The following is a 12,547-nucleotide window of genomic DNA, read 5'->3' on the forward strand; positions in this document are numbered from 1 at the left end:
ATCTGAAGAAATCAAATCTGAAGTCACAGAAGCAGGATGAAGTGGAGGAAAACGAGAAATCTGACACTGCAACAAACCCCTTTCCTCCTTGCTCTTCATTTTTATACAGGTAAGTCTGACCTTCCTCCTGGATGCTCAGCAGGACTCAGAAAAGCGTGGCACGTGGGTCTTGTGACACCTTAGTGAGATATGCACCTCTTACTGCCATAAACACCCACAAATATCCCCAATTCAGTTGCAAAGTTTCAGCTGAAGGCAGCCTATCATGTGGCCTAATTTAACAGTGCCAATAGATCTGCCTTTTGCAATGAAAAGAGTAAAGAGCTGCTCCTAGGTTTAGCCACATGGATGCAGCAGCCTGGGGATGTTGCTTTGGTGGAAGCTCTTTCCCCAGGCTTTTCTGTTCCCCCTCTCTGCGCACGCTGGGAACGCTCCAGCCCTCTCGGACCCTCTGGACAACCAAAATGCCAAGAGACAAGCAGGGATGTTTGCACTTGCCTGTGCACTGTTGCCCTCTGCTTCTCCAAACTCCAGGGGCCACCTTACAATAATACTTCTACAGGGCTATATATTTTCCTAGCACTGTACAAATATTAACTAATTAATACCCAGGACTCCTATCTCCCATTGTGCTAGACTCTATCAGCCTCAGGCAAGTCATTTAACCTCTATTTGTCTTAGCTCCCCCATCTGTTACGCGTTGTTTTTAATTGTTCTTTGAGAAGTCAAGCAAGTTGAACTAGATCTAGGACATGTAAAAATAACTTGCACAGGATGATGTGAAATAGCCTGGCTAAGCTCTTGGTGGATCCCCTGTCAATCCAGGTTATATTTTAGCGTTGTCAGTACTGCTAGATGAGGCACTCGGCAGACCAGAATCATTTGTGAATTCTAAGGGGGGGAAAAAAAAGAAGTTTTGAACAAGTTTACTTGTAATCACTGAAGCAGGACATGAAGAGAGAAGATTTAGCATGAGAGCGGGTCATATGTCGAATAGGAGGTTAGTTAACCTGTATGTCAGTCTACAAAGAGGAGGGACAAAATGTCTGTGTGTATCCTGCGTGACACATACTGTTTCTCTGGCAGACGGACAGACTGGCTCACTGAAATGGAAAGTCAGAAATGCATTATGGCTCAGAGGAGGCTCCCAGGTGGAGAACGGGCCTCAGAGCAGGCCTAAGCATTTTGAGCCCTAATTTCTGCCCGCACCTTTGGCCCTAACCTGGCTACAGCCTGGACTCTGAGGAGGAGCTTAGAAGGAGCTCAAAGGGATGCAGGTAGATGGTGGTGTGCTCACCCCTATGTGGCACAGTCCTCACAAAGAGCAAAGCCACAAAGTGGGACCTTCCCTATGCAAGGAGCTCCAAAGGGGTACATTAAGGCAGCATCACAGTGAGAGCTTGCGCCTGTGTAGATCACAGTAGACAAACATGGTCTGGAGATCAGCCTTGGATTTTGGCCCTCCTGGCAGTAAGGTGGAGTAATTCTGTGGAGCATGAGCACTGTGACAAAGTCGCAGAGCTTTGATGCTGTGATAGTCTAAAATATTCACATTTTCTGGGCACAGATAGTACTGCTGAGAGGAGAGGGGCAAAAAGTAAGTTAGGACACCAGGAGTGAAATCTTTACTAGAGGTGAAGACAGGAACATGCCATTGCTTTGCCCAAGAGCATCTCTACCCTGTGGGCAATCACAAAAGCTCTTCTGGGATGATGGACCCTGCAAGTATCCTGTGTGAAGTCCTCCCATCCTTTTTCCTCACTTTCTGTGTCCCTGCAGGACCCAGTGGAGGCCTGCTATGGCAGTAAACTGCTATAGCAGATCTGCACCACCTGGGCAGCTTCCTCCAAAGGGAGGGAAGTGCTCACTGCCTGGCATGCCAGTCACTTTCCATGGCTGCTGGGCTCTGCACAGGATTAGCAGACCAGGAAATTTAAACCATGTCAGCAGACCACTCTTAAAAGCAAATGCTTCTTCTCGTGGCAGGAGCATCATGAAAGGTTCATAGTAGTTTTGTGCTTCACTTGACTTTCCACTCATACACAGCTGGCTTCTCACCATACTCTTGAAAAATAAGAAGCATGCACAAAGTCTTTTGTGCAGGTAGTGTCACTTTTCCAAAAACTCAGGTTTTCCAGTGCTGTTATTAAGAGGTAAAAAGATAAATTTTTCAATAAAAGTCATTTTGACTGATGCAGAGTTTAATGTCTTTCTTTGATATAAATGTCTTTGAGGTGATCTTACAACCTGTATTTTTAAATTGAGGGATAAACGTGTGAAACCTTGGCCCAGCAAAGCCCTTAAGTACATGCTCAACCCATACACAGCAGGTTTCAGGCTGGATTAGGGACATTAACAGGCTGGATTATACATAGACGTTTGCAAAGCTGTTTTTATATTTTAATGAGAATGGAAAACTGGCCATTTAAAGTAGAGGCTCTAAAATGGGTCAGTGCATTTATAGCAGTGCAGGCTTTTCCTAGGCATAATCAATAAGCACATGAGAAAAGTTCTGAAATTCTAGTTTTCACAACATGGCGAATTCTTAAAAGTACGGGAAATCTGCTTTTAAATCAAGACTGAGTTAGACTGTGTTTACAGCTGTTAATATAAACAAGGAAACCTAGCTACAGAGCTCACAGCATGACTGCAACATCATGTTTTCGTTACACTGACTGAAAACTATGCATAATAATCAGCAGATTATTTGATATTTAAATACAAGTATGGATTCAGTTATAAACCTCTGAAGATGTATATTAAATTAAGGCTCCTTAACTCTGTCAGCCTTTTGCGAATGCCTAATAGTTAAATGTTGCTAATTTTTGTTTGCAACGAATCTGGAGCTAAAATGGTTGCAACTAACCAGTTAAATACTGCAATCAAGAGTGAAATTGAAAGTTAGCTAATCTGAGTGAGTATGCTAAGTATGGGGCAGGGGGGCTGAGTAGGAAGGCATGGATTAAAACATAGCTTTATTTGATAGATGCAGATTTCAGGATGGCTACTGCTCTGCACTGTGTAAAATAAAGTAATTCAGCCATGGCATCTCTGTTGGACTAAGAGAGATTTGTTTAAAGAGTTATATTCCAGTTAGCCAGTGCAAGTGGCTTTAGGCTTTTCAAAATCCTAGGTTCTCAAAAGATTGTATTCAAATGGTGTGTGAAAAAAAATCCTAGTGCTCCCCATTCCTTCCTCCCCAAACAAACAGTAAAATAGTATGGGAAGAAACAGGAAGGTAATGAGGATATTTCCGAAATGATTTCTAGTACTCCCATGACCCAGTTTTGATCTTGTGTGGTTTAAAGGAGTCTTTGTTTGAATTTAACACTTTGGCAGGAAAATGAGGCTATGCAGTGGTGTTGAAATAGCACAAAAAAGGCTGGAAAAAATACCTCCAAAGAGCCCAGGAGAATACATGCTGCACAGCTCTATATCCTTAGTCCACAGATTCTTGTTCAATTTTACTCTTTACACTTTCCAGTGGAAGTTATGAATTGTATTTGGAAATGCCATGAGTCCAAAAGATGAAGGCAACAGGCTACATGCCATCCTTTTGCTTTAGGCCCTGATCCTGTAATGTTTTATGGACATGCCTCACCTTACCTGTGCGAGCAACTCTTGGGATTGTATCAAGTTAATGTGCTTAGGGCTTTGTAGGACCAAAGCCATGTTGTGTCTCTGTAGTTTCAAGGCTGAATTTCCAGAGTTTATCATTAACAACTGTGCTCTTTAAACCTTGAGAAAAAAAAAGGGGGTGCGGGGGTTGTAGAGATGGTGGAGTCCTTCTATATTGGTGGCATACCCCTCCACCCCAGGATGTGCTAGAAGGGAGGCCTACTAGGCTCTCTATTAGCTGTAACAAGCGTCACGGCAGCCTGTTGAGCTGCCTCAGCAGGGGCTTCGGCAGAGGGGCTGAAACCCCATCAGAGGAGCAGAAAGAATTCATGTACGTACAGTTGTGTGCAAGAGAGCGAAAGAAACACGTGGAAGAGGGGAAGCTAAGGATCTTCATGTATAAAAGGTGTGTGGGAAGACGAGACCAGGTACCCTTGAGGAGCTGCTCCGGTTGCTGACATGGGCTGGGAACTGTGGCACACTTCTGCCTTGTCCAGCTGGTGCTTGCAAAGGCACTGGAGGGGCTCCCCAGAGCTTCCAAGGCGAAAGGTAGCGATAACAATTAACAGAAAGATTTTTTGGTTTTTAGCACTTGATCACCTTCAGTGCAAATAGCTTTTTTTTGATCATCCTGTGGCCAAGAACAACAGCTTGCTCCCATTAATTAGAGCCTGGATCATCACAGAAATATGAACTGTTCATCTCCCTGCTTCTGCTTTGAAATCCAGGATCTGCTGAGGAAAAAAAATGTCATCTTTTCAGCCATGTTTCAGAGTGAAACTGCACTTTAAAGGCAGTGAGAGCCTTTAAGAGCAGGAGCTGGCTGGAGCTGGAGACCTGGGACCTCTTCCTGGCTCAGTGGAGATTTACCTGGGTGACTTTTGTCAAGCCATTCCATTTATCTGCTGCTACTGCTTTGCATTGATAAAAACAGAAAATGTATTTATTTAATGAGCAATGTACTGTGAGAACAAGTCTTAGGAAGGGCTGCAAGATACTTAGATGCTTCATGATGAGGGCCAAGTGCATAGGTGAAAGGTAGCTTTACATGAAAGTTATTCTATTGACTGCCTTACTTACTGACCTTTAACTAAGAAAGCCCAAACATCAGCATTCTCTGAATGAAAGAAGTTAAAAAGAAGATTCTAGAGCGAGAGGAAAGAGGAGAAGACCACATAGGACCCTCCAGAAATACTTTGCTCTAAAAATGTTGATAGTTACAGGACTTTAAAAGGAACACACTACGTCCCCCTGGCCTCAGAAACAGGGATCTCCATACTCTCCAGAAAAGTGCATCCTTGACCCTCTTCTACCCTTTTCTCATTTCTCTACTCCAAGGGTTAGCCTGTGTTCAGTTTTGTGCCAATTTTTAACTAAATTGAGAAATCCCTCATGTGAATGTAGCTATACTATTCTAAACACCACTCAAGCGTAACTGTTTTCAGTGTGCTGATCTAAATTGCCTACACAAACACTTCTATATAGATATAACTGCCTCCACGTGGGGGCTTGATATAAAAGCTCAGGGTATGGAGCTCTGCTCTGACCTCGTGTCCCAGAGCGCCAGCAGCTAGGAGCTGCAGACGTATAATCACTCCTCTGCAGCAAGCACATCTGAAAATGGTCAGCTCTCAAATCCTCTTGTGAATCCAGCCTGAAAAATGGAAACCTTTTGTTTCTGAAATAGTCAGACAAACTCTCTTGATTTTTCTGAAGATTTTTTCCCCCCTAAATTTTTTGGCTGAGACCTAGTCATTAAATCTGACCCAAATTCAAAAATAGTTTTGGCTGCCTGTGGGGAGGGAAAGGCCTGACTCTAGTGTGATGTTCCAAAAATCTGGGCTTATGTGTAAATTTGAGTAGGGGGAGTTTTTGTTTTATTTTTTCAATAGCCTATCAAAAGCTTATGCTGTTGTTACTTTGGAGTATTAGTCAGAACACTTTCTGCTTCACTGCTGTTTTACACTCCAGAGTTTAGACACGGCATTAACACAGTGTACTCTGTATATACTTGATTCTCAGCAGTTGTTGGTCATAGACATCTGAGCTGCTTTCTAATGAGTGTTCCAAGTAGGATCTTCATGATAAAAGTTTTAAAATTTCCACTATAATCCAATTCTTTTTTTCAACAAGTAACTTCAAGGCAAAAGAAAGATCCTCTCTGAGTCCAAATTGGCAACTGGATTGGAGGTGGAGAGGTCTTTGGTTTTGCTTTTCAGCTTTGGCTTTAAAAGACAATTTGATTCTGCCCTCTCCATTTTCACAAGTCTCTCTCTTTCAAATCCCAGAATCTCCTTTTAAAAAAACCTTTCGTCCTGTAAATGTCTATGTTTGGGCTTTCTTAGCCAAAGGCTATTTTATTTAACTTGTATGGTGGGGCTAGGAAGAATATTTTCTCTTGTACTTGTATGTCCTTTTATGTTGCATGACCTGTAAGTGATAAAGGCTAGCAACTCCAGACTCATTCCTGATCCTCCACTGCAGAAGCAAGGAGAGCATCAGCCACAAATAGGACAAACTGTGAGTTCCTATACACTTATTATTGATCAGATGTGAGCAATCTCTTTGCATTGTTGGCTTCAGTGGAATCATTTCTCCTAGAGTAATCAGTAAGAGCTAGGCAAGGCATAGCTGGTCTTAAGAAAAATAGGGAGACTCATTAAGTATATTAAGTAGGTTAAAAAAAGGTGTCTTTCAGGAAGGAGAGGGCAAGTAGGAAACGGAACCAGCTGTAACAGTTCAGTGAGGCCTGTTTGTGGTGTCCCTCTCAAAACATGGCTAAGTGCAGCCAAGCGTGCTGGCACTGTTGTTTTTGAGGTGGCCCAGGTGACTTTTTTTACAAGGCTAGTGATAGGCTTCTTTGGCTCACAGCCTAGACGCTGTTGCTTTTTTCATGGGAGGGGTATTGCTGGCTTTTCCCTGCTGTCTCTTGCTGCAGACGCTGAACTCAATTGCTGTGCTGCACTTGCAGTACCTGGGGAGCAGAAAGTTTTGCTCCCCTCTGGAGGACTGTTGAAATAAGTCAGGGCCCAGAGCTACTGCTGAGTTTGCACGTGCATTCCCCACAAACAGCGCTCTGCAAACCCCAAATACTTCATCATCATGAATAAGTTGCTGCTGCCAGCAGCAGATCCCACGGAGGGAAAGATGATTTTTTTTTTTCTCCATGGAAAATGAGGAAATTAGTTCAGAAAAGTAGGTGATGTGACCAAAGCCATTCAGGAAATCTGTGTCAAGAATGTGGATTTCAAGGCACATCTCTGGCCTCCTTATATAACACTGACATACTCCCTGGATCCACTGCCCTTCTCCCTGTTGATTCATGGTTAAGACAAAGCTTGTGGCAGCCTGAACATGCTGCCTGTCTTGTGTAGGTTATCTTTGAGCTGTGAGTTGAAATTGGACCTCCCACACCAGTGATAGTGATGGTTTTCACAGATGTTATTGACTAGCTCTGGTCAGTTGTAGATGGGCTGTTAATACGCTTGTCATCTTGAGTTGACGACCAAACTTCAATCAGAATGCATATCACGTAAAGCGACAAAGCCAGAAACTTTTAAAAAGAAGGGAAGCCAAATGCCTTCTTTATTTCTGTGGATTGTACAGGTTCTTCCATGGCTGTAAGGAATTTCACTTGTTTCTTCCATTGATAGCAACACAGGAAGGCTTGTGCTATACGCACTTACCAAAACTCCTCAGCAATTCCTGTTTATTTGGATTGCTTTATAAAGTAACGTGTCAATTTGAAAATCATTAGGCATTCCTACCAGGAGTCAAAGACCGCATTCAGAGTGGGTTACACGCATGTTTCTTAAAAGTGTTAATGTGCTAATCTGCTGGTTACTTGATCCAGGCAAAATGCCATGATATTCCACATGAGCAAAATACCACGGTTCTTGGAGATTTCATATAAATATTACCCACTGTGTTTCCACATTTGAAGTGTTATACTTGTCTATTAAAATCAACAAGCTGGAACTAGTATCTGGACATAAGTGATATTATTATTTTATTTATGAACTTCAGATTCTGACTCTTTTTAATAAAATACCTTACAAATAAGGAACAGAACATGAATCTTACTGTTATTTCATGTATTCCATGTAAATATTTCAGCTATGCCTTGCAGCAATAAAAGTACATTATACACACTCTGCATTACCATTGTGACCAATAACGTTTGACTTACTGCACTGTATTTGGTCCAAAAACAAAACAGAGTCAGGGCGACACCATGGCTATTACAACAGTACGCTGCAAGTAAAGCAACAGACTAACAAAGAAAAAGGCCTCACACTAAATAAGAGCTTGTTTTGTTATGAAACCATCTGGATTATAGACTGACTCTGTTAAAATGTAAAAATTTCTTATTCATGCTCTGAAATAGGGCTGGGTAGAGACTGCACAAACAGTAGCTAATCTATGATTTTGAGATTTGCAATGTGTTCCCCGGTGTTTCTTGCAAAGCAAATGCACGAATGAGAGAATAAACTGACTATTGGCATAGTGGAACCTGAGCAGTGAGTCTTTAGGTATTACCCAGCCATGTCCAGAACTCTTTCCAGCAGGAACTAAACTACAGGGATATTTTTGATTTTTCCTTTTATTCTTAAGGTGAATTTTTGCTTAATGGGCTCATCCCAACACCAAAGAAGCAGAGCCCAGTACCGAATTAGGATTTGACTCTAGTTTACTCACTCTGTCTGTCAAAGGGAACAGAAAGAAAGTTATTAGGCTGCAGGAGGTTGCAGCTCTGTGCAGTTCCTGACTGCAAGAAACCTTCCCTCCAATAAACAAGCATGCCAGAGGAGACCAGTTTTTCATTCCTCTGTTTCCTGTCACACAATCTAGCTCTAGGTACGAAGGGCCCATATTCCTTGCAGCTCTGGCTCAGCTGATTATGTTGTGGGATTGGCCATATCTTTTTTTCAGGAAAGTCTTTATCCTACATGGGTTCGGATGCAGACGCAGACATATAAGTACTTTTCTACCTTATAATCGGGGGCATATGACTTACATTGTTTAGTACTAATTAGGGGGACCTTATGTGTGGGTTATAGATCTTTTAACTATCTGTTAAACTAACACTGACATATCACCAACCTTCTTTTCCTTTTTCTGGAATCCTTCTTTTCTCTTTTTTTGGAATCCTTCTTTTCACTTTTTTTGGAACCTTGCCCTTTGCTGTTAGTATAGTACCAGGGGAAAAACTATTGGAAAATGGTTGAAAGTTCCTTCTGATGTTTATTTCAGATCAACCCCAAGTTGCTTTCCCCTAGTTAGGCCACTGAACTGAAAAATCTCACATTTCCTCAGTGGTACTTCACTGTCTACAATTGTACATATAACCATTGTTTAAGGCTTAAGTAGAAGTTGACTTATACACATTCCTTGGATATAGATTTCACTCTGTATGGCTGCCAGAAACTTACATTCATCTTATCAAGAGTATCACTTGAGTCATAAGGAGAGAATAGACCATGTATCTTTGCATTCAGTGATAGAGGCTTGGGCCTTCCCATCTGCCATCGCTAAATCCTTGATGCAACCTCTGCTACAGTTGAACTTTAACAAGTGTCTTTTATTCAGAGCTTATTGAGAGCAGACAAGGGATAAGAGCTGGGCTAGAAAATCGCCTCCAGCTCTGAGACAGATGTGCAGCTACTGATGTCACAGCTCGTAAGACACTGGGCTTAGGGGATTGACACGGGCATGCAAAGTCTTTTCTTTTGGATGGTATCTTCCTGAAGGTGCCAGTACTTATAGTGAAAAATTGCCATCTGAGATCTGTTTGTGACATTTAGTAAATGAGTGATGCAATCTTATCTCATTTCCTAGCACGTCAAGGATCTGCAATAACTAACCATCATTGCTAGCCCTGCAGGTAGCTGGCACTGCCAAGGTGAAAAAACTCTCTACCATCAGGTTCCTCCAGCACATCTGTTCCTCTGTTCTCTGCAGACAGCCCAGGCTAGGGTGACCACATTGTTTTAGACCCTTCGTTTTGGTAGCTAAGTAGCAAGCCCCGCAGGAGTCCTGCCTACTTGATGGGTGCTTTGTCAGAGCCCACGTAAGGCACGAACCTCCTGGACAAGCCAGTTTGCCAGCAGTGGGTATGGAGGGACCCTTGGGTGCCCACATGCCTTGCTGGGGGATCTCAAATTAACGCCTCAGAGTAGAAGAGGTGAATCCGGTCTCTATGGCTCAAAGCTGAGCCATAGCTCAACTTTCATGAGCACAGGCTGCATTAGGAAATATTACAATATAGGTACAACTAGGCTACAAGTTTAGCTGCAGAAAAGGGGAAAGTTATAACCAATTTTAATATCACAAAAAACTCTTATTCATGTAGGATCCTATGTTCTAGTAAAAGCAAACCATATTTTCTTGGTATTCTTCCTTTGTTCAGTCCTCTATAAACCCAACTGTTCTTTGGAAACAAAATGACAAAGTCGCTCCAAACTCTGACTTAGATGGTGTTAGAACTTCAGCTCTCTTGAGAAACAAAAATTAAATAGCCACACACAGACTAAAATGGTAACATGGCAAATCAGCCAAAGCTCGTCAGCATGTAACCAAGTCTGTATTGTTCTTCCCTTTCTTACTGCCAACATTTTTTGGGTCTAAAGATGTTCTGTTGTAATTCATTTCCTGTGCCTAACAAATTCTGTCCAGGATGCCAGAATATCCAAATCTGATAATTACTTCCACTGGCCCACTTGGCACAACTTGTCATTACCTGTTTAAACGCCCAATTAAATCTTGCAGCAGAGAAGTGATGCTAACTCTGGTAAAGTTAAGCAGAAGACAGGTTTGAAGGCTCCCTTGGAATGAAGATGTCTTAATGTAAAAGCTGCAGCCTCAGTCAACTCAGTCAAAGCCCGTCACTGGCTTATAAAAACATTTCTGTCAAGGCTGTCATTAGTAATATTTATTTCTTCACAGCTGAGACTTCAATTCGTTTCACTGCCATTGGAGTGAAGTGGTAGGGGAAAATAAATGTTGTAAGGTTTGCTAGCTTGTGTCAGAGGGTTTTTGAGTTACCAGAAATCTATTGCAATCCAGCTGAGATAAAACAAGTTTTCACATAGGTATTACTCTTAACGAAGCCCTTTCCCTGCAGCTATTCAATATTTAATTTCAATTCGTAGGGCTCTTAAATTGAGTTACTGATACAGCATAATCCTGGAGCTATCCTGTCTCTAATCCTATAACAATACATTTTGTCATTTCAAAAAATGTTCTCCTTTTTTTTTTTTTTGTTTGTCCCAAAGGCAAAGTTATGTCATATTTCAGGAATGCGTCTATTGTATCCAAAAGAGGAAATCCAACAAACCAAATTGTTATCAGCAATTAACAAAATAGTTTAACTATTTTACTCAGCATTTCAGAAGAAAGAAAATAAAACACCAACTCAGGCTAAGTCCATTTAGCTGCATTAGATCCTGGTATGCTGCCAATATTCTTTATAATGGAGATTTAGAAGTTAATAGTATTGGAGATTAGAAATTGGTGTCAGTTACAGAACTGTGCAAAGTGATTTCTTTGCATTAAGATGTAACAGCTGAAATGAATAAAATACATTTCTCTCTTATTTTTTTTCATTTAGCTGTAATTACAGTTTTGGCATACTGGCCAATTCTCTTCATACTGGTGGGATGGCCCCATTCCTCATTCAGAGAACACAGGGAAAAATTTAAAAAAGGAAATGGATATCATAGTTCATCCTGGAAAAAAATACCAGTTGCCTCTTCCACCTTCTTTACATGTAGCACGGAAAACTCCTTAAAATAAATAAACAAAATGAGACACTTGGCCTATCCCAGCACAAAAGCTGAAACTGCTCTTGCCAGATTCACAGTTGGGGAAGGTTGGTGTCTCCGCGCTGATCTTGAGATGCCACGTGATACCCTGTGCGGCTGGGGTTCATGCCTGCAGAAATAGTTGCCACCAGGCTGCACTCTGGTGTCGTTTCGGCGACAGCGAAGGCAAGGGCTCGTGCCTTTTCTCCCTTGGCCGTGCCGTAGCCCCACGCACAGACTGCTTCCTGCCCATCTCCTTCAGACGCAAATGTAAGTCACGTTCCAGGTGTGACGGAGAGGCTCACAGCTACCCACGAAGAGGGAGATACAAAGACCTACGTAGGTATGTTTTCACACACAACTATAGCACTACACTGCTATGGTTGAAAATACTATGTAAGAACCTTTAAAGATGCCCAAAAGCTCTTAATTAGAGTTGCTGGAAAAAAAAAAGGAATTACAGAAAAGCCATTGATTAACTTCAATAGGGCCTTGTTTTTAAAAATGGAATTTGGGACCTCAGAGTAACCCTTTAAACTGATCTTTGTCAAATACCTCAGTGATTCAGCACGTGCCATTCCACAGTGAGGATTTATTACAAATTTAATAACATAAGTAATTTTAATAGACTGAGTGTGTGCACATGTGTGTGTACATGCATGCTTGTAAGGGATTACAGTTTTCCAGCTACTAATTTCCTTGCAAATTAAAATGTTGATATTTGACACACACTTGAAAGCCCCCCAACAACAAACAAAAGTTAATCATCTGAGTTGTTAGCACACAGAGAAGTACAGAAAACTTGCCAACATCAGTGATTTGAGTTTTATGTAACTAATAGCTTATAAACACTTAATTGGAATCTGTGCAAAAATGTGTTTCTGGCTGAAACCACCTGCCACGTCCGGTCTAGAATAAATGCTACCTGCTGAGGATCAGCCTTGGACAAACACGTGGGCAAATCAGTTCTTAGTTAGGCAAAGTGCCACCTGACTACAGAGTGAGTTTTGTCTTGCTGAGTACGGCACGATTTGGATCACAGATAAAAAGAGCCCTGCACTGTAACAGATGCAGCTGCAGTTCAGATGTGAGTATTCTTAGTGGCTGTTTAACAAGGGATAAATCTT

This window comes from Rhea pennata, chromosome 3 (assembly GCF_028389875.1).
Source record: "Rhea pennata isolate bPtePen1 chromosome 3, bPtePen1.pri, whole genome shotgun sequence".
NCBI lineage: Eukaryota > Metazoa > Chordata > Aves > Rheiformes > Rheidae > Rhea > Rhea pennata.